Source organism: Mustela lutreola, chromosome 17, assembly GCF_030435805.1.
Source record: "Mustela lutreola isolate mMusLut2 chromosome 17, mMusLut2.pri, whole genome shotgun sequence".
Taxonomy (NCBI): Eukaryota; Metazoa; Chordata; class Mammalia; order Carnivora; family Mustelidae; genus Mustela; species Mustela lutreola.
Window position 1 is genome coordinate 13,163,898 of NC_081306.1, and position 23,804 is coordinate 13,187,701.

General features: G+C 42.2%; 1 protein-coding gene and 1 non-coding gene across 3 annotated transcripts in view; both read right to left on the minus strand.

The window, feature by feature from the left end:
• Window positions 1-23,804, minus strand: part of SHISA9 (shisa family member 9) — a 276,206-nt gene that overhangs the window by 42,865 nt on the left and 209,537 nt on the right. The gene's annotated exons all lie outside the window — the stretch shown is intronic.
• LOC131820258 (U6 spliceosomal RNA) lies at window positions 8,284-8,390 on the minus strand. Its single transcript, XR_009349555.1, has one exon. It is a non-coding gene; the product is annotated as a U6 spliceosomal RNA (small nuclear RNA).

Consider the following 23,804-nt stretch of genomic DNA (forward strand, 5'->3'; position numbering starts at 1 on the left):
TCCCTCTGCCTCTGCCTGCCACTCTGTCTGCCTGTGCTTGCTCTCGCTTCTCTCTCTATGACAAATAAATAAATAAAATCTTTAAAAAAATAAAAAATAAATAAAAAATAAAATAAAAAAAGAATATTTGAAAAAATAAAAAGTGAAACAAATACTGAGAATCAGACTCTACAATCCCACTCCTAGGTATTTAATCAAAAGAAATGAAAACTTACGCGCACACAAAAACCTTGTGATGTTTCAAGTGGATTCATTCATAATCGCCCCAAATTTAGAATAAACCAAATGTCCTTCAGCTGGTGATCTGATACACAAGCTACATCCATGCAATGGACTAGCACTGAGAAGGAGAAAGCAAGAGATTTTTTTTAATATGCACATTACGCTAAGTGAAAGAAGGCAGACTCAAAATGCCAGATACTATAGAATTCCATGTATATGACATTTTAGAAAAGGCAAAACTATGGGGACAGAAAACAGGTCTGTGGTTGTGAGATGCCGAGTTGGCTCCAAAGGGACAGTCCAAGGAATGTGGAGGTGAGGTAGGAAGATAGAGCCATCGTGGGTCTTGACTGTGGTAATGATGACACGACTCCACACATTTATCAAAATTCACAGAACTGTTCACCAAAAAGAATCAATTTTGCTGTATATAAATTATAAAGTAAATTTAAATAATTTTTAAAAAATATGTAAAGACATTACCCTGCTTAGCAACACAAAGTTCTGCTGGCAGAGCAGAAAGTCTGAGGAATCTCTGAAATGTGGGGCCAAAATGGGATTAGATTAAAAAAGGAATCCACGGGGCAGCATCCAAACCGGAGGAGAGAGCTGCGGAAGATGGGTTCAAGCATCCCAGCAGTAATGGAAACAGGAGGCGGTGAGGACACTGACAAGTTACTAGTCTTGTGCTGCAAAGGAAGTTGCTAGGGAAGTAGAACCCAAGCCTCGGGCTTCTCAGTTTAGCGAGGCATCCAGCATGACTGAGAAATCTTAGGTCAGACAGACAGAGTGATATGCAAAGTAGATGGCGGAGGTGCCCAGGAAGAATAATTGCCACCCAGAAGACCAACTGCCTAAGCATTCCATTGAGGGATACATCCCCCTCTTTCCTCAGCCCCTCTTCTTCAGAGCTGGGGAACTGCAAGTAACCACAGGCCCTGTCCTTCCCTTCCCCAGAAAGACAGTGCTAAGAAGCCCAGTAGACAATCTAACAAGGAATCTTAGCCACAAAGATGAGTACCCAATCCAGATCCAGACACACCTAACCCACAGAAACACCAACACTATGAAATAGAAAAGATAATCTCGAAAAGTAGAATAATGTAAATCCAAGGATATAGAAAGAACAGAACCATTAGGTCAGGACTTTAAAATAAATGCAATTAATATTCTCAGAGAGATGAAGGCTGTTGCATACATGAAATAAGAACAGGTATTTATGCAAAAAGAACCAAAGAGCTTTCTTCCAAAAAGAAAAGCACAGTTGTTGAAATGTAGATGAGGAACTTCATAGAGACTTAATTTTATCTGGAGGACTGAAGGTAGGCTTCTTAGAATCTGCAAGCTCTCCACTGGAGATCATTCCTCTAAGAACAAAGGTGAAGAATGACAGAAAAGCATTGTGCAGTTTTTAGGGAACCATAACAAACTCAGAGCAGCTGGAGCAGCAACTACATGGGGAAGAGTTTTGTCTTTTTACTCTGTCTTCCCTTATGGCACTAGCCATGAATTCTGTTGCAATGAAAGTGTTTGCAACCACTAGCCAAGAATTACATTGTGGTGAAAATGTTCAGTTGCAAGTAGACACACACACACACACACACACACACACACACACACACACAATGTGGGCACTTTCAACTAATGTGTTTCCTTTCACTCTTCACTTCCTATTACCTGTGGCAGGTTACATTTCCCAAGGTGGTCACTACAGTATCTCCCCAGTCCGTTTGTTCTTTTTATAATACAATGTTGACACTTCTTCCATCCAATGGGGTATCTGTGTTGTATTCCCTACTGCTGAAGCCTCACAGATCTTTGTGTTTGCTCCTGCCAACCGAGTCCGGCAGAAGTTATGCTCTGTGAATTCCATGACTGGATCACAAAATGCCAGGCAATTCTGCTTGCTTTCTTGGGATGCCAGCTCTCGGAACTCAGCCGCCATGCTGTGAGGAAGCCCAGGCTACCTACAGGGGCCGTGTGTGGATGTTTGAGCTGACAGTTCCAGCCAAGGCTCCAGGAGGCAGGCAGAATCAATTGCCAGATATGTGAGGAAAGAAAGTTCAAGATGACATCTGCCTCAGCCACCATCTGAACGCGACTACATAAGAGACCCGGAATGAGTACCGACCAGCTGGGCAGAGTCAACCTCTAGAACTATGGGTGACAATAACATGTTTTTTTTTTCCAAGCTGCTGAGTTGTGGGGTGATTCAGTACACAACAACACATCAAAAACAGCTTAGTGTGTAGATGTGAAAATATGAAATTTGCATTTCTTTAAAATAACATCCATTTCTAACTTCATGGGAAATCAGATGAAACTGAATGTTCAGTCCCCAACATTTGCTACAGCTGGGGTGAGGAGAAGAAAAATGGGGTTCTCACACTTTGACTCAGTGACTCTGTCACTATCACCAGTAGAGGATAGGCTGAGATTCAGGGAGAAACAAGGGGACAAGGCAAGGGGTGTGGACACAGAACCAACAAGGAATGGAGGGATCTTCTTTCAGCTAAATATTTCTAAACTGGGAGGGAAGAAGAAGGTTTTGTATAGGGAGCTCTGGTCTTTGACTTCCGGCTGTGGGATGTTAGATAGGTGACTTCATCTCCCTGACCCTCTCTTTTCTCAATAATAATAGTTATTTCATAAGGAGTGCCCATCCTCAAAAATATTTGGTGAAAATGGGGCACCTGCATGGCTCAGTTGGTTAAGTGTCTGACTCTTGGATGCCTGGGTCTCTCAGTCGGTTCAGCATCTACCTTCCACTCAGGTCATGATCCCAGGGTCCTAGAATTGACTCCCATGTTGGAATCCTTTCTCAGTGGGTAGCCTGCTTCTCCCTCTGCCTGCCTCTCCCCCTGCTTGTGCGCGCTCGCGCTCTCTCTCTCTCTCTCTCTCTCTCTGTCAAATAAACAAATAAAATCTTAAAAAAAAAAAAGTGTCCAACTCTTGATTTTGACTCAGGTCATGATCTTAGGGTCGTGGGATTGAGCCCCATGTTGGGTTCTGAGCTCAACAGGGAGTCTGCTTGAGATTCTCCCTCTCTCTCCTTTTCCCTCTGCCCCTCCCCCCCCAAATAAATACATAAATCTTTAAAAAGATACATTTGGCTTAAAATGAACCCCTAGGGGTAAACAAATTAGAGATACTAGAGCCAAGTCAGGTGGGAAACCTTTTACCTTCGGATGAATTATAACTCCCGATGTCTCAGATTGAATCATTTTTGACATGTTCTCTCTGAGCTTGCTGGATGCCCCACCACTACACAGTTTCCAGTCTCCACTGCTCCTGGTGAAGTTTCTTGCATCTCCATCCCAAACCCCTAACAGCCCCATGGCAATTACACACCATACTTACAACTCAGAGCTTGGGGTAAAGATTTTGTTGAACTCCCACTTAATGGCCATTCCTCCTTGCTGGTTCCCTCAGGGTAATTCTACACGAAATATGCTTCCCAACCCGCATCTCCAGGGAGTTTTAAAGGTTGTGTCTTTTTGATTCTCCCTTCAAAATATTTCACAAATCTTCCACCGCCCCCACTCCATGTTCACCGCCCCTTCTCTCAACCAAACCACCATTGTCTTCTACCTGGGTCCTCCTACTGAGATGCCTCATTTCCTTCCCCCAGCCCTTCTGGTCCATTAACCACTCGCAAGTCTGGGCAGTCTTTACACATGCAATCACATCACCCCCTGCTTGAAATCCTTTAATCAATTCCCACTGCACTTTTGGGTAAACTCAAAATCCACACCACATACAAGGAGGTCATGCATGACCTGCAGCTGCCCACCAAGCCAGCGATTGGCTTTCTGCCACTCTCGGCTGCACTGGCCCTCATCAGGACCTTCTCACACATATTCTTCCCTTTTGTTTAGAATGTTCTCTCTTCTCCTGATTTCCAGTTCATCGTTTTGGACTCTGCTTATATCTAATTTTTTTAGGGAACGCTTTCTTGAGCCTCCTCCTCTATATAAGTCTGTCCCTCTGATAAGAGTAATGGTGATGATACTAACAATAATAATAACCTTATCCTTTCTATCTAGAATTACAGCTCATAAAAATAGATTTCTTTGAGGGCGCCTGGATGACTCAGTGGGTTAAAGCCTCTGCCTTCGGCTCGGGTGATGATCCCAGGGTCCTGGGATCGAGCCCTACATCGGGCTCTCTGCTTGGCGAGGAGCCTGCTTTCTCCTCTCTCTCTCTCTGCCTGCCTCTCTGCCTACTTGTGATCTCTGTCTGTCAAATAAATAAATAAAATCTTTAATAAAAAATACATTTCCGGGGTGCTTGGGTGGCTCAGTGGGTTAAAGCCTCTGCTTTCAGCTCAGGTCATGATCCCAGGGTCCTGGGATCGAGCCCTGCATCAGGCTCTCTGCTCCGCGAGGAGCCTGCTTCCTCCTCTCTCTGCCTGCCTCTCTGCTTACCTGTGATTTCTCTCTGTCAAATAAATAAATAAAATCTTTAAAAAAATTACATTTCCTTGAATGGTTATTTAACTGATACCACGTCCTCCACTAAATGTGCAGTGACCAAATCTGACCTGCTTACTGGTTTAATGCCACACCCAGCACAATGGCTGGCCCACGGAAACTACCCAGAACATGTATCTGGATGAAAAAGATGGTGAATGAGCACTGCCTACAAGCTTCCAGACATTATCCTGATTGACTCTATGACTCCAACAGGTGTCTCCTACAGCAAAAGTAAGTTTGCATCTGAAAAGGAGACTGTTTGCCCAAACCTGCCTCCTGAGATGTGGAATTTTGCATTCTACATAGTGCTCTGTGCCCTGTTGGTAATTCTCTACCCATAAGGATGGCTCAGTCTGTTTGCCATTCCCAAACATTTGGCTGTTGGGGATCTCATCTGATCAGTTCATCTTTTTTTATACTGGGAACACAGATTAGTCTATGGACAGGCTGGGTCTGAGATTAGGTGTCCTCTAACCCTGCTCCAAATTTCTGTGACCTGGAAATCGGTCAAGTTAGCTAGCGTTTGTCTAAGACACTGTCTCATCATCTTCTTGTCTCTGGGCAATACTGCTGGGTTCAAATATGTCTTTGATATTTGACCAGTGGTCAGAGGCTGGCTTCTAGGTTCCACATTCCCAGGTCCCTGGCAGAGACAAAGGCATGAGAGTGGGAAGGTGTCTCTGTTGCTCAGGACAAGGAGGGCTCCCCCAGTGTCTCAGAGCTAGATGACTCTGCCAAATAGCCAAGTGGTTAAATGTTGAGGGCTGTAAATGAGGCTCATCTGTCAGCCGTGGGCGGGCACCAGCTCCATCTGCTGTGTCAGGAGCCCAGAGAGATTGGAGGAAGCAGCTTGTAAGCGTGAGGCCCAAGACAGGAGGCAGAAGCTTCCTCAGAAGACTGTGGAACAGCATACCTCGAAGACTCTACCAGGTCCCTTCAAAAGTTTTACAGATGAAAAACAAAACAGAAAAGCAAAACCAAAAACAAGACCTAAAACGGGGGTAGGCTTGGCCATCATCACTCAGCAAATATGTATTACTGCCAGGATGAGCGTCAACTCTCCAGAATTCTAGACTGCTTCTCTCACCAGGCACACCTCACCCAACTTCTACCAAGCCCGTGGGTGGAAGAGATGCTCTGAGAAACTTGAGAATAAAATACCCCAGTTCTCTTCTCTACGCTTCCATTTGTTCTTCAAGAATCTCTTTGTCCCTCTAGAACCTCAGAATAGATCTGATCACATTCATTCACCCAAACAGTAGATATTTTTGGAGCGCCTCTATGCACAAGGCACCATCCCAGGCATTGGGAATACATCAATGAGAAAATGGACCTTGTTCCTCCCTCTGGGAGCTCATGGTTTAGTGGGAAAGACAGAGAGCAGGCAAAAGGAAATCATATGAGTTCATACACAAATTATGTCAGTTTTTTAAAGAAAAGTATTGGGTACTAGTTGTGCCCAATTCATATGTTGGGGGATATTATGAAGAGTTAACTGCTCTGTTCCCCCCACTCCATCCTTCTTCTAATACAGTGACCTTTCCCTACTAGGAAGACAGCCATAGCACAGTCAGAGACTCAGTGGAGAGTTGAGACAACCAGACCACCAAAGATTCAGATTCCGGGTTTTTGAACTTGTCCTGATAAGGACAGGCATTTGCTGAGCTTTTGCTTATTCCATCTCTGGTCCAGAAGATAAGAGGAATTCTGGGCCACAAGAGAGGAAGAGGCTAGGCAAGAGAGGAAGTCAGTGAGCTGTTGTTGGCATGGATTCCTGGGAACAGGGTCCTATATGCTGCTCATGGTGGAAACAAAATATGGATCTCTGCCACTCAGATCTCCAAGCATATCAAGAGTTGGCCCTTGATCAGAGAGATTTCCAGCTGGTGGTGGAGAAGGGAATAAGAAATGCAGAAAGAACCTGGTTTTCCCCCAGGCAGCCAATGAGAAGGCTCCCAGCCCCCGGTCCTCAAAGATCAAAGGCTGGCACAGTCTATAATTGGAGTTGTGAATTCTCCCCAGCCTCAGAGTAACCACAGGGATGAATAGCACCGTGTCAACAGCATGGCTTAGTTATTGTCTCAAAAAGAAATTAAAAACAGGGAGAAGAGATGTGGGTGATCCCAGAACGGCAGCCCTCTAAGGCCATTATCTGTCTTGAGCCTCAGCCCACCTGACCACCCACTCCTCCAGGTGAAGTTATAATATAACAATAAGCCTGCGATTATATTTCATTTGTGAAAAAAAAAAAAAAAAAAAACAGTGGTGAGTCAAAAGCCACCTAAGAGATGTAACTAGCACCGCTAGCTCTGTCAGTAGGAGGGGGCCAATCCCAGGCTAATTTCAGAACCCCTGGTGTGAGTCCACATTGGTGAGCCAGTCTGGCTGCTGAGGTCTAGGCACCCCTGAGTCTCTGAGTAGCATTTGGCCCCGGCGGGCATAAGACCAGCGAACACAGACGGTACCGGTTGAAATCTGAGTCCTGAAGGGAGACTGTGAGACTCTAGACAGACCCTGGGGTCAGGGCGACAAACAGGCACATGAGCAAACCTGGCATGGACTGTATGACCAGAGACCAAGAAGAAGATGGGCACCTCTGCCCGTGTAAGGACGGCCATGTGCCTCATGTGGGCCACGTGGCAGCCCAGGTGACAAGAGTAGGACAGGCTGGGGCCACAAATATGCCTGGATACGGGGTCAGCCCCTCTGAATTGAGATGCAGTGATAGGCACAAGTGGGGAGGTGGAGGAAGTGGAGGAAGGAAATTGGCCAACATGAGTTTGTTTTTTTTTTTTTTAAGATTTTATTTATTTATTTGACAGAGAACACAAGTAGCAGAGAGGCAGGCAGAGAAAGAGAGAGAGAGAAGCAGGCTCTGCACTGAGCAGAGAGCCCGATGCGGGGCTCGATCCCAGGGTCCTGGGATCATGACCTGGGCCGAAGGCAGAGGCTTTAACACGCTGAGCCACCCAGGCGTCCCGGCCAACATGAGTTTTTAACAGCAGGCCACATATGAACATGAAGCAGAGCCTAAGCTAAATTATAAACATAAACATTATATATAAACAAACATGAATCTATAAATACAAACACATTATAAAAATAAAAGAATGTAAATATATAATATATAATATAAATATTTTATAAATATAAAAATATATGTGAGTTATAAATATGTAAATAAATATAAACAAATGCATAAACATACTTTGTAACTTATATAATATGGTATGATTTATATCTTATATGTAATATATATTATATAATATATAATATATATTATATACTATACTATATAATATAGATACTATGCTATATATATTATATATATACTATATATAATATACTATACTATGTAATACTATATTATATAAATAAATGTAAATTATATATTATATAAGTTATATACCTGTTATAAATTATAATTATATAGAACTTATATACTATATATTAATTTGCAATGCTTGAATATTTTATACTTTATAACATATATGAGTTATAAATAAACAGATATATAAACAAATACATAAACATACTTTGTAAATTATATAATACATAATATATATAACATTATATATTAGATAACATATAACATAATAAAAACAAAAGTATACAAGTTATCCTTGCGCAGGGGCCATGCTAATCTTCTCTGTATCGTTCCAATTTTAGTATATGTGCTGCCGAAGCGAGCACAAAAGTATACAAGTTATAAATATAAAAATTAAACATATATAAATATATTACATAAATGTATTTTATATATACTGTGTATCTAGACATACATGTATAGTTACAGTCAGAGAGACTGAGCATAGGAATATGAATATACCTCTAGTCAAATCCCAGTTATGCACCTGACAGTGATATGATTTGGGCCCAGCTGGTTGCTCCCTCTTGCTTGGTGTCCTTATACATGATGTTCCAACCAGAGTGAGGCCACGCTGCCCACCCTTGGAAAGATAAGCAAGTCTAGGAGAGAGGCCATTTTCTACTGGTCCAATGATAAAGGGATACCTCTGGCATGGTGCTGAATGCCCCGTGGGGTGTGGGGTCCCATACAGGGATTCACCCCACCTGCCATGCTGCCAGAGCCCTGCTGAGAAACACTGGAACTATCCCAAGTCCCTTTCAGGCTAGCTGGAGAGTTCCTTGCTAAGTTACTGGAGAGCAGCCCCTCCTCCCTCATGGGTCCCAGAGAACCCTCACCTTCTGCCTGGCTGGGGATGACGGTGCGTGAGCCTGGGTCTCAGCCCACCTCAGAGACTCAGGCTGGGTATGTCCCACCCAAAGCCCAGAACCTTCCAGCCTCCAAAGTACTTTTAGCCCCTACTCCTCACAGCATCCCTGGACATGGGAAAAATCACCACCCTTTGGGAATGGGGAGAAGTGGAGTCCCGAGAGAGAGAATCCCACCAAAAGATCTGGAACCCGAGCTCAGATTATTTTGCTCCAAATCTGAGTCCTTTTGGGTGCCCCCACTCCCTGGCTGAGTACCAGGACCCAGTCATGGATTTCCTGTGGCCTGGTCAAGATCTGTTATAAATGTCAGGAAGCCAAGGAAGATGGGGGGCGTAATGCAACTTTCTTCCCTTTGGAGGGGTCTTCATCGTTTTCCTATCTCAGAGCTGCCTCCATCTACAGAGATTAAGGGAATCTACTCTCATTCCCATGGGCCTCCCTGGCTCTATTACCAGAGAGACAGAAGGATCTGGAGCACCATTTTCATATGAAGCCTGCTTCTTTCTATGCCTTGAATCTTCCAAGAGCACACCACACACCCACCGCTCAGGTCAAAGCCCCAGGCTTCCACCTGGACACCACCATCTCATCCCCCACAGCCCCAATGACTGACTGAGTCCTGTTATATCTTTCTTATAAACATCTCTCAAATTTCATGGTCTCCATCTCTGCCCTAGTTCTATTTCCACACGCCCCTGCTCTAAAGCAGGTCACCACCGTCTCTCCTAGGACCACCGCCCAAGGAAAAAGAAAGGCACCAACGGACTCCCAGTGCTTCAACTCCCAGGGGATGCTCAAGGATCATGACGATGATGGAGGGGAGCTTCTATGAGCAAATTTGGGGTTTAGATTTTCAGTTGCATGAGGAGGAGAATGAGGAGGAGGAATACCTCTGTTCTCAGGATCCAGTACAAAGCTGAGCCCAGAGGAAGTCATTTCTTATTGGTAAACAAACAGGAGGCTGGGCGTGGTCTCATGAGAAGACCCCATCATGAAAACAACAAAAATAAAACCAAGCAGAAATCAAATACTTCATTTTGCAAATAGAAGCAAGCTAGAGGCACAGAATCATAAACATGGAGGTAGAAAGGACTTTGGAAATCACCTACTTCAATCTCTCATTTTATGGTGGACGGGAAAGGCCCAGGGAGGTGACATGACATATTTAAGGCCACACCATGAGCCAGCCTGTGGGCTCTGCCATGACTCTGTCTTCCCAGTCAGTATGGTCTTTTCCAGAATATCTTCTTCCCATTTCCTTTTCTAGTCCATGTCTTTTCTCCTTTCAAGACTCAGTATAGTAACCACCTCCTCCAAGAAGTCCTCCCTGAACTCCTAAGCAGGGTCAAGTACCCTTTGTTCAGGCAGCCTTCTAAGTTTCCTCTGGCATAGAATCCACTTATCGGACTCTAGTGTAATTGCTGAGTATTTTATTTACCTTTTATGCTAGACCACATTTTCTTGGCATAGCTGACACCTTGGGCTGGATCATTCTTTGAGCAGGGACTGTCCTGTGCATTGTAGGACGTTTATCAGCGGTCCTGGCCTCTATCCACCACATGTCAGGAGAACATCCCCCCAAAGTTGTGACAAAAATGTCTCCAGACCTTACCCACTGTCCCTGGGGTGAGGAGCAAGAGACAGGACAGCAAAGTTGCTCGATGTTGAGAACAGCTATCTAGACAGTGACTTCTGTGAAGGCGGAAGCAATGTCTTCCGGTCTTTTACACGCAACTGTGCAGCACAGGGGGTGAAACATGAGACATACAGGATAAACTGGATCTGTACGTATGAAAATGCTAATGGGGGGTGAATATTTGTGTGTGGTATACACATGTGCTCGCCATTCCCATAGCATGGTTTCCAAAATAAATTGTCGATATATACAAATTTTTTTGTTATTTGGGGATGCAGTCAACACTACTGTGTGCTTAGGTTGCCTTGTTAAAATAAAAGTAACAGGGGCGCCTGGGTGGCTCAGTGGGTTAAGCCTCTGCTTTCGGCTCAGATCATGGTCCCAGGGTCCTGGGATTGAGCCCCGCATCGGGCTCTCTGCTCAGCGGGGAGCCTGCTTCCCTCTTCCCCCGCCTGCCTGTCTGCCTACTTGTGATTTCTGTCTGTCAAATAAATAAATAAAATCTTAAAAAAAAAAAATAAAAGTAACCAAAAATGCTGGTGCTAATTTAACAGCCTTTTGTTTCTGAACTGGTGTGTGTGTGTGTGTGTGTGTGTGTGTGTGTGTGTGTGATCCTCTCTTGACTGACAACAGTTCCCTCTCAAATAATACTCACTTGGAGAGGAAAATGAATTTTCAGTGAAATAAAGAAACCCGTTCTCCATCCCAGAAAAAAAAGACATTCTCGGGTCATTAAAGCATCGTTATGTGTTTGGTTGCTAATGCACCGGTCTTTACTTGGGAGCACATGGCAATCACAAGGAAGAATTTTTATTGCCAGATGAACAGATCGGGAAGTAAGATATTATGGAATGTGCCATTAGGCAGCAGATAAGTAATTAGGTGACAAGCAAAATACATTTTTCAGCATTTCAAAATATTTCCATTTCATCACCCGTTCATTAAAACCCGCCTCCTCTCTCGTGGCCCACCAGGAATTTACATCAAGATTATTTACCAAAAAGAGGAAAAAAAAAAAAAGAAAAGAAAAGAAGAAAAAGAAACCATCAGGATAAGCGAATTGTGATTAAGTCATATGATTGTTTTTTAACACTTTTCTATGAGCCTCAACAGGCAGGAGAAAAAAACAGGCTCAGATTGTCGCTGGTAGACTGAATGATTGCCGTTCTCGCCAGCACGAAGGTGGTGGCCAAAGGATGGTGTTCTCACTATTATTTCACAAAAGAAGAGGGGGCCCCAAGGGGCCATGGATGGTGCCACAAGAAGGGAAGAGAGTCAAAACCATAATCAAGATGATTGTGCCTCTTCAGAGTGGATCCGCACGGTGATTCGATGCTGTGACTAATGGCCACGTTCCATAACAAATTCCCCCAAGAAAGAGCAATCAGCGGGTTACCTGGCTCCCAGGCAGCCGTCTGTTCCTAAGGCCACCTGTTTGCTTAAGTAAGGGCTTCTTAGGCGCTTCCGGCCGTGCAGACACACAGGGGTTGGGAGTGGGGACTTTCCACGACCTGGTCATCTCTGCAGAGCCAGGCATAAGGTTAGTGCCCAGTTCGGACTCACTGATGAATCGAGTTAATAAGTACAATAAGTGCTTTGTTTTGTTTTTAAATAGACTTGAGTGTCCTAGGAGTTAAAAGAAGCAGAGTATTTTAACTTGATGAAGGCAGAAGAATGGAGAGAACAAGGGAGGGAGAAGGAAGGAAGGAAGAAGTCAAGAAAGAGAGAAATGTTTCCAACATACAGCATCCCAACCACTAGGGGAAGCAGCTACACTTGGATTCCTTCATATAACAGCTACCGCAAAACTAGACATGGGTCCCATGATTAGCCTCATTTAATCCACGTGGAACGGATCAGAGAGAGAAAGCAATTCAACATCACGTAGTTAATGATGCATCTTTATTTACTGTACTGTACGTGTCTGTGTGTACACATATTTGTAAAATGATGTCACTTTCTGCAATGCTCCAGTGATTTTCCAGTCTCTTAGGGTAAAGGGGACAGTCCTGCACAGCTACACCCATCTGTCCCACGTCCCCCCTGCTCCGTCTCTCAGCCACCTGGCCTCTTTCCCTCTCCCCAGATATCCTTTGTTTTTTTTTCTCTCCTTGAGCAGGACCTTTGCAAATCCTTCTTCTTCATCAAAGAAGGACCCATTCATCCACTCAGCCCAACCTGGTAAAACCCCCTCCCTTTCTGCATGTCCGCTGCATGGGGAGCCTTGCCTGACCCTCTCTGTCCACATTATGCCCTGTTACTCGCTCTCTGGGCACTGCCTCCCTCCCTCATCTGTTACCATTTGCAATCTCTCACCAGTCTCAGACATGGGTTGATTCACATACAGCCCCTCTATTACACCAGAAGCATCCAAGTTCAGGACCACTCCATCCACTACTATGCCCCCTGCCCCCAGCACGGTATATGGCACGCCCAGTAGCTCAGTAGATATTTACGACAAGGATGAATACATGAACCAATGAGTATATATTTTAACTGGCTATATTTTTAAGTACGTGTTTAAGAATTCAGAACTAGATTATAATGTCAGCCAGAGACACAGTACAACTCGGGAAACCCCCAAGAGAAGAGAGTGTTTCAGGGCTGGGACACACAGAGTGTAAGTTTCCACCCAGAGGGATCATCTGTCTTAATTAGTTTTGGGGGAGGCTGGAGACGGGGCCTCAAAGACTACATTACTCTCTGACTTCTGGCCCAGGCCGCTCATAATTGTTTTAGAAATCCAAAGCCAGGAATCTGATAAAACGTTTTGTTTTGTTTTGTTTTGTTTTCTCTCCCTTAAAAAGGATGGATCAGCTGCTCAACGTTTTTCATAAATTCTTCAGCCAGAGTTGCGTTTTTCCGTCCGCATTTCACATTAAGGATTCTTTGTGAAAATGGCTTTATAAGAGAGGAATTTAATGAGATTATGATTTTTTTAAGCTTTCTCTCTCTAATTAATACCCCAGAGAGGGAAATTTTTTTTCCTCACATAATGGCCTTTCAGTGTTAAAAGGGCTTTAATATTATGGTAAAATATGTTAACTTCCCTGGCACTCTGACCTGACTGATAAAATGAAAAGGAATGCATCTGTCTTCCCAGAGCTTCTGCCACCACAAATGGTGTTGTTTTCAGTATTTTCATAATGAACTAATCAACTGCTTATTCACTAATTGCTCTACATTAAAAACTTATTACCCTGGAAAAGGGCTACACTGCAGTTGACCTCGTAACTAGAGCTGGGAGCCATGTGGGGCACAGGGCACCTGTAAGACAGAGAAGTGGCCCAGCCCCACACAGGTATCTCCCTTCTCCAAACCAGGTGCGACTTCCTCCTTGAGGTCACCACATGTGAGGAGTTGGAAATCCAAAACCTGGAAGCTGCTTCCACTTGGCTAGGTAGGGTCTCTGCCTCACTAGGTTTCAGAGTAATTAGCAAGATGATAAAAATGACAACTATAAGGATGACAGTCACTCACTGAGCAAGACATTGGTGCCAGGCGCAGCGCACCATGGGATCGCCAGTTCCACATCAACTCTGTAGGCCCCTATTGATGCCCACTCTTTCTGGAGAAGAATCTGGGGCTCAGAGGGGATCAGTGGTGTGCCCAAAGTCACAGAGGCAGCCAATGGAAGAAGTGGATGGGAATCATGCCTTTCTAATTTCACATCTTGGGCTCCTAGGCTCTCAGGGGATGTTGGGAAAAAGAGAAGCTTGGTGCTGATGAGATCTAGAGCAAACCCAAGATCTCGAGCTGCTTCCAAGCTCTCACTGCTTCCTGGACAGCTTTCTCCATGGCAGTGGTTCAAAGACAGCCTCTTCAAAGACACCCTCTTTCCTCCCATGGTGTCACATGGACAGATGACAGACGATTGGCAGTTCAGTTCATGGCACCTGGGCACAGAGGAAATCTACATTTCCCACACGCCTTTGCTGGTAGACTGGGACCATGTGATGAAATGTTGACCAAAAGAATGTTGGCAGAAGTGATGCAAGCCTCTTCCAGGCCACTGCTGTGGCAATTTTAGAGGCTACAAGTTAGGATGGATTGCCACAAGCTAGAAGTGGCCTGCCCAATATGCTATAGAGTTGTGTAAATAAGAAACAAGAGTTTGTTGTTTTAAGCTGCTGAGTTTCCAGGTTTACTTATCACTGTTGTACAGCCTAGCCTCACCTAACTAGAACCCTTCTCAAAGAATAATCCTGTGTCTCTATGTAACCCTTCTGCATTCAATCAAATGGCTTAATTAAACACCACCTGTATGCAAGGTACCAGAGATATAATAGCAAGCAAAGCAGGCATGGATCTGGCTCTCTGATGTGTGTCCCCTGGACTGGACCACAAGATGCCCAGACACCTGGTCAAACATTCTAAGTGTTTCTGAAGGTATTACTGGATGACTAACAAGTGAATCAGTAAACTCAGGATAAAGCAGATCAACCTTCCCCAATGTAGGAGGGCCTCATCCAATCAAATGAAAACCTGAATAGAACAGAAGGCTGAGTAAAAGTAGACTTCACCTGCTGATACTTGGGCTGGGACATCTGTTATTTTCCTGCCTTCAGGCTCAAATTGAAAATTAGCCCTTCTTCATTCTTGAGCTTGCTGGCTTTTGAACTGGAACATCCACTAGATAGATCACACACACACACGAGACGGAGAGAGAGAGAGAGCGAGCTGATGTATCTCCTGTTGGTTCTGGTTCTCTGACTAAAACACCCTCAAATAATCTGGGGGGGGGCAGGAAGACAAATAATAAGACAAATGAACACAAATTAAATAACTGCAATCTAGGGTACTTTCATGAAGGAAACCAACAAGTTTGCTGAGATTGAGAATTTCAGGTAGTCAACAAAGGGCTTTCTGGGGAGATGATATTGTTTTAAAATTTAGGTTTTGTTATTCGTCGGGTATGGTAAAGCCAACAGATCAGGAGATCAGGAAATGATTATCACTGAAATGACAGTTTATGCACACACAGATCTCAAGAGGAAGGGGGCACACCGCACCGTGGGGAGGTACATGGGGAAGCATCAGGATGTATCAGGAGGCAGAGAGAGAAGCAAGAGCTGTGGTTTCTGTGGTTTCTACAGGTAGGAATGGAAGAGGCAAGGCAAGCAGGCTTAGGAATGGTTACTTTGAATGATTTTGGTGGGGCCTGGGGCATAGGAGCTATCCAAGTTGTCTAGTATTGAAACGTGGGGGATTAAGGAAGAGGAACAGTGAGTGGCCTGGGGTATAAGAACCTTATAAGAAAGGTGGTTGGGAATACGGGCTCTAAGAATTGGCTAACCATGGGATGGGCAGTTCCAATGGGATCCAGCAAGGTCACAAGATGTCAAAAGCATCAAGTCCAGAAACTAAAAAACATGGTTATTGCAGACATGTGAATGAGACCTGAATAAACGACAAGCCACCAGCCATGGAAGATCAAGAAGTCATATCAAAGCAGAGCAGCACAGAAAATCTAAGAAATGAGACAGAGAAAGAGTATCACAGTGGGTCACTGTGCCAATGCTCAGAAATAGTAAGAATGGGAAAGTACCCTCCTAACAACAAGACTCTTAATACAGTTTTCTACCCACTGCCTCCTCTACTTTTCTACTTACTCCATCATGGTCTCGCTTCCTTGCCCAGAACCACCTCCTGAAGATCATCACTAGCTTTCCACTCTTCACATCCAATGACATTTTCTTTGTTCTCATTTTGACAGCTGCTTTGCAACATTCAGGGGATGTGCCAGGAGACAAAGCAATAGATAAAAGACACAAAAAGACCCGCCAGAGGATGGGGAGCCGGGGGAAAAGGCAGCACAATAGACAGGTGTATAATATGAGTTACTGAGGCTATGGAGAAAAGCAAAGCCAAAAAAAAAAGATAGGAAATGTGTAGGGAGAGGGGAGAGAGCTTTTACTAGAATTGAGCAGGAAGACCTCACCAATCTTACCTTCTCAGCCATGCTAAAGAGCACACACCTGATCCCACAACAAAAGGGATGTTTTGAGGCTGTTAAGCAAGGATGTGCCTGGACCAAATATTTTATCAAAGAGCTGAGACATGAAGGGTCGGTCGGCCAGTGCCTTAGACAGGGAACTAGAGGATGCTCCAGGCAGAAGGAAAAATGAGAACAGAAGCCCAGAAGCACAAAAGCACTATTAGTAATCTGACAGCTGCAGCTGAGACAGAGGCTTGGAGAAAACCCACAATCTTGGACAAGTCCCTTCACGCCTCAGGACCTGGAATGTCACAGGGTTATGCAATGCAAGATAATAAAACTGACACTTGCAAGATCAAAGGTAGCATATATAAAATCCTTAGCACGATCTCCTGCTAAACAGTAGGCACTAACAAATGATCGCTATTATTATGAGAATGACTCCCCACTGAGAATTCTGTGGCTGGGGAATCACAGACTCCAGACTCTGAGTGGCAGATAATATCTGCCATTTTCTTTAAAGGCTGTACTGAGCCCACCTCGTGGGGCCAAAGCTGTTTCTTGGGCCCAATTTAAAAGCTCCCCACTGTTTTTATAAATATCTGCTGACATGATTTATTGGGAATTTTGTCCATTAACATTTTTAAGTGCTCAATAGGTCCTCCAACTACCCAAGTAAATTAATCTTAATAAATTCGCAGCAGAAAGAACTTCGCTTGTCCATCTTCATACAGTAATGTGTCCAGTTTCCTGCCTGTCATGGGAAGGGATGGTCTATGTGGAGTTGTGACCTTGCTGAAGACAAAGAACAAAGACAGGGCAAAGTGCCTTCACCACTCATGCTTAGAGGAATCTGAGCCAGTCTCAGCCTCAGTTTCCCCATCCATGCAATGGGATAGGGAATCTAATAGAAATTTTCCTGAATTTATGACACTTGCATGGTTTTTACCAAACCTGCTCACTCTTTATTATATAGTTAGCTAATTAAATAATGTTTATTAAATAAGTCTTCTTAAACTCAGGTCTGATATCACTACTTTTCTTCATTCTAACATTCACTCTTCATTCCAGTAGCACCTATAAAATTGCAGATTTGATGTACTAGTTGTATTTTGCTAATAAATTATTAAAGTTAGAATAAATTCATATATGTACTCCCTGATTTTTAAAAATTTCTTTGAGAGAGAGAGAGGGAGCACAAGCATGGGGAGTGGCAGAAGGACAAACAGACTCTCTCCTCAGCACAGAGTCCGATGCAGGGCTTGACTTGGGGCTTGATCCCAGGACCCTGAGATCATGACCCCAGCAGAAGTCAGACACTCAACTGACTGAGCCACCCAGGCACCCTTCCTTAAAGTCTTCTTCAGCACACTTACGGCATGTATAGCACACTGAGCTGATATTCTAGAGAAGTGGTAAGTTGTACAGAGTATGACTTTATTCTGTGAATTCTGACTGCCTAAATTCTTGTTCTGGTTCTGGGCAATTTGAAGTATGCCACTTCATTTCTCTGAGGCTCAGTTTACTCGTTTTAAAGATATGTAGACAATAGGCTTTAATAATTTAAGGTTAAGTAATCTGAGATAAAAGATTTATCTTATACCTTATTTTAAAAATTAAAAAATTGAAATTAAACAATTTAAAAGTTTATCTTATACCTCATTTTAAAAATTAAAAATTGGTTTGTTTGAGAGAGAGAGTGAGCAAGAGAGATAAAGCACATGAGCAGGGGCAGAAGAAGAGGGAGAAGCAGACTCCACTGCTGAGCAAGGAGCCTGATGTGGAGCTCAATCCCAGGGCCCTGGAATCATGCTGTTCAATTTTTTAAAAATTACCAGGCATGCAGAAAGGCAGGAAAAAAATGACCTATCATGAGGGCAAAAATCAATCAACTGAAATGCCAAAAATGGTAGAATTAATAAACAAAGACATTAGGCCAGTGATTAAAACTGAATTCAATATGCTCAAGAAGTTAGAAAAAGAAATTAAAAAATATACACAGGGAAGAGATATATAAAAGACCCAAATAAAACTTCTAAGGATAAAAACTGCAATATGTAAGAAAAAAATAAATACACTGAATTGGATTAAAGGTAATTATTCAACAGAGAAAAAAGTATTAGTGAACTGGAAGGCATAGCAATGGTGTCAATTCAAATGAAACACTCAGATTTTTTTTAAAGATAGCAAATATATGAACAGAGCATTTGCAAGATGTGGAAAACAAGCGGTCTAATTTTTGTGGAATCTGAGGGAGAAGATAAGAGCGGAGAAAAGAAAAAGTGATTAATCAAAGGTCAAATATTTCCCAAATATTACAAAAACTACACACCTAGAAATCTAGGACAGTTAACAAATCACAAGCACAAGAAACATGAAGAAACGATACCAAGGTATATTTGTAATCAAATTGCTGAAAACCGATGATATACAGAAAATCTTAAAAACAGAGGGAAAAAGTGATAGATGATATACAGAGGAAAAAGACAAGAATAATGGCAGATTTCTTATCAGGAACAATGAAATACAGAAGACAAGTCATAGATCAAACATATTTTGGGCCATGAGACAAATCTCAATGATTTTAAAAGGATTCGTATACGAAATGTATTCCGCAACCACGTGGAATCAAAATAGGAATTGATAACAGAAAATTATCAGGGAAATACATAAATATTTGGAAACTAAAATACACTTTTAAATAATCTAAGAAAGAAAAAAATTAAAAGGAAATGAGAATGTAACTTGCACAGAATGGAAATGAAAACACAACAAACTAAATATACGTGATGGATATAGCTAAAGCAATATTTAGAGGATACATTATAGCATAAATGCTCACATTAGAAGATCTCAAATGAATGGCTTCAGTTCTTACTTTAAGAAACATTTAAGGAAGAAATACTATCAATTATACAAAATATTTTCCAAAAAATTGAGGAGGAGGAAGCCAACCTTACCCTGATACCCAAACCAGACAAACACATTAAAAGGAAACTACAGACCAAGTCCGTACAGAAGTCTCATCAAAATTTTAACAAACCAAATTCAACAACATATAAAAATAAAGTATCATGCTATTAATCTAAGGTTAGTTGACCATTTGAAAAAATAAATTAATGTAATTTATAATATAACAGTAAAAAAAAAAAAAAAAAAAAAAAAGAAGCCATACGATTATTTCAAAGGATGCAGGAAAATCACGTTATAAAATCCAACATCTACTAATCCTAGTTCAGCAAATCAGGAATAGAGAATTCTTCAAACTGATAATGGGCATTATGTTTTATGGTGGGATATCTAATCCTTTACCCTAAGATCAGCAACAAGGCAAGACTATCCATTTACACTATTTTATTCAGCATTTTACTGTAGGTTCTAGTGAGCACAATAAAGCCAGAAAAAAAATGCATATTGGAACTTAAATTTGTCTTTATTTTTAGGTAATATCATCATCTATGTAAAAATATTCTTTGGAATCTACCCTCAAATCCCCATTATGATTACAACTAACAAATGATTTTAGCAAGGTTACAGGATGCAAGATCAAGATGCAAATTTCTATAGACTAGTAATGGGCAGTTAGAAAGTGAAGGTGAAGAAAACTACCACTTGCTATTGCATAAAAATATTAAATACTTAGAGATAAATCTGAAAAAGATGTGTAAGTCTTGTACACTGAAAACTACAAAAGCTTACTGAGAAAAAATTTAAAGGACTTACATAAATGGAATAGTACACTGTATTCTTAGTTTAGAAGACTCCAGGTTGCTGTAATTATCTATATTAATATATAGATTTGATGTAGTCCGAATCAAAATCCAAGCAGACTTTTTTGTAGAAATGACCAGCTAAATCTAAAATTCATATGGAAATTCAAAAGATCGGTAATAACTAAGGCAACCTGGAAAAACAGAATAAAGTTAGCTCAGAGATAATAAATAATTTTCCTAAGGTCAAGTGAAGATCATGCCTTTCTTCTCCCTTAAATGACATTTGGGATTTATTGCCTCTAGGTAGGTACTTCCAAACACATTTTCTCATTTATTTCTTACTTAACCCTAGAAGTTTAGCATTATTAGCTTTTTTTCATTTTATTTTTATTTGTTATTATCATTTTTTATTGAAGTGTAGTCAACACACGGTGTTAAATTAGTTTCAGGTATACAACACAGTGATTGACAAGTCTATACATTGTGCTATGCTCACCCCAAGTGTAGCTCCCATGTGCCATCACCCAACACTATTACAATATCATTAATTATATTCCCTATGCCATACCTTCCATGCCCATGACTAATTCATTCCATAACTGGAAACCCATCCTTCCCACTCCCCTTCACCCACTTTGCCCATCCCCACCCTTTCCCTGCTGGCGACCATCAGTTTGTTTTCTGTATTTATGAGTCAGTTTCTGCTTTTTGTTGGTTGGTTGGTTTTTAATCATTTGTTTTTCAGATTCCACATATAAGTGAAATCACATGGTATTTGTCTCTCTCTCTGTGTGACTTCTTTCACTTAACAGAATACCCATAAGGTCTGCCATATTGTTGCAAATGGCAGAATCTCACTCTTTTATATGGCTGAGTAATATCCCATTATATACATATATACTCATCTTTATCCATTCATCTATGGAGAGACACTTATGTTGCTTCCATACTTTGGCGATTATAAATAGCAATGCAATAAACATTTGACAGACTTCAACATCTGTCCATGACAAAAACTCTCAACAAAATGGATTTAGAGGGAACGTACTTCAATAAGAGCCAATAAAGGCTCTCCACTAACACTACACTCAATGGTCAGAAACAGAGTTTTTGCTGTAGGATCAGGAACAAGACAAGGATGTCCACTCTTACCACTCTTAGCTTTCTTTGCAGACAATGAAACAGAGACTTGGGTAGGTTAAGTGAATTGTTCAAGGTCGCTCAGGTTCTGTCCCTGTTCTTTTAAAACATGTTCTTTAAGAGAAGGATGTGGGCTGCTTTAGGCAAAAATAAATAAATAAATAAATAAATAAATAAATAAATAAATAAATAAAGATTTTATTTATTTATTTATTCGACAGAAAGAGAAACACCAGAGAGGGAACACAAGCAAGGGGAGTGGGAGAGGGAGAAGCAGGCTTCCCGTCGAGCAGGGAGCCTGATGCAAGTCTCAATCCCAGGCCTCTGGGATCATGACCTGAGCCAAAAGCAGGCCTCAACAACTAAGCCACCCAGGCACCCCTCAGGAAATGTTTTAAATAACACATTAAGAATTAAGATTGAGAAGAGCCACCTTTTGATAGGACAGCTACTCTGAGGTGATAAAACAGTATATATTCAAAACCATTTCCTCTTCATCCCATATCAGTGTTTTTTCATGTAATGACTAACTTAATTTGCTCTCCGTTCCAAGGCACTAGCAACTGAAGTCTGTTTCAACTACTCTGGCATTGACTTTGCTGACATTTTCTCCCATGTCTTCTTAGGACAATGATCATAGACGACCTACACGATAATAGCACCTTCTATGCCAATGGCATTACAACAAAATCCTGTATATAACACTTCAAGGCCCAGGAGTGGCCTACTTATTTCCAAGTCCACTTGCTAGACTCTGATTCCATCACAGAAAAGAATTTGGACAAGTCTTGAATTGGTTTTAATGGAATTTGGTTTATCACTCCGGCAATCAGTCCCATGTATTAAAAATGTGTGCTACAGCCCAGCACGGTGATGGATGCTAATGTAAGGGATAAAAGAACCTCCTTGCCTCTCTGTTTTTGCTTGACAGCCCTATAGGAACCTGCAAAACTTATTTGTTTCTTAAGGATTCCTATAGCTGAACAAATAGTTACTTTCCCTGTTTACCAAGGAAGAACTATACCATTCTACACTCACTCATAAATCTTAAGAATTCATACTTATTTTCCTTATTCTGGGTCCCCAAAGAACCCAAGACTGATATGCATAGTTCTTGTCTCCAAGAAAAAGCTTCCTCCCACCCCCTTCCAAACACCCACCCTCTTGGTTGCTTTTACCAAAAATGTTGGGAGCCATATGGGCTAATTTATCTACTGGCAGTCACATCTGAAATCTACCTCTGCCATCGCATTTTCCCCTTCCCCAGTATAAAGTCTCCAAGGAAACAAGTCTTTAGTACTCTCCCCCTTCAATTTCTGGCACTGGTAGGGAAAAAGACCCAGAAATGGGTTTTGCTTATAAGGCAGACTCCAAACTCTCCAACCCCAGCCCACCCATAACTGTCATGTATGTGGTTGGCACCCAAAAAACCTACTGCCTGTAAAAGAAGCTGGCATATACAAAGACAAGAAAAACTCATCACTGCCTGGGTCCTGGTCTTAGATCTGAGCCAACACAGGAGCTTCACTCAAGATGACTGGGACGGAAAAATTCCTTTGGGTCCATATGGATGTGGAATCTTAACTATAGAGGGTCAGTCAAAGTTGAGATGAAAGTGAAGGCCAAAGTGAAAGGGGTGAATTAACTGCTTCAGAAGCTGGTCAGAAAAATATCTTGAGATAGGTTAAGAGAAGCTGAGAGTACATTTATCATGATGAACACTGATGCAGATATAGAATTGTTCAATCATTATATTGTATACCTGAAGCTAATATAACACTTATATTAAAAAATTATACTTGAGTAAGAGAGGAAGGGGAGAAGTTGTTTAGAAGGAAAAAACAGATTTCAGAGGGTGTTAGGATCCAGGTCCCTGTGGGGCTACCCACGTGGGCAGCTGAGTCTGATGACATAAAGGCCTGAGTGGTTGGAAGGAATTCCTCAGCAAAGTCACAAAGATGATGGACCATCCACATAGCAGAGCCCCTCCTCCTTTGACTTTTGACCATCACTGGATGGTCTAATTTTCCAGGGACATTTCAAAAAGCCCTAGACAGCCTGGAGCTCCCCACAGCCTATAATTCTCTCTGTTCACAACTCCCTGGAGTCATCCAGGACAGAAAAGTCTATGAATTTCTATGGCTCCTTTGAAATACATATATTTTTGGCTCTAACCAGGGTTTGCCTTTTTCAGCAAATTATTTGTAAAGCTTTGGCTCAAATGCCAACCTTTCAGCTTCTCTTGCCATGGGAAATGGGACTAGGGAAAGAAACCAGGGTCATTGGAACCCAACATCTACCCTGAGGCCGAGAATCCACTTGTTCCCTTGAAGCCATCCAATCTGAAAAGGAGAGTGTTGATTTCTCGCCTAGCCTATCTCAGCCAGAGGAAGCAGAATTAGGAGGCTTTAGGGAGACATCACCATTTCCCTCCTGTCAGA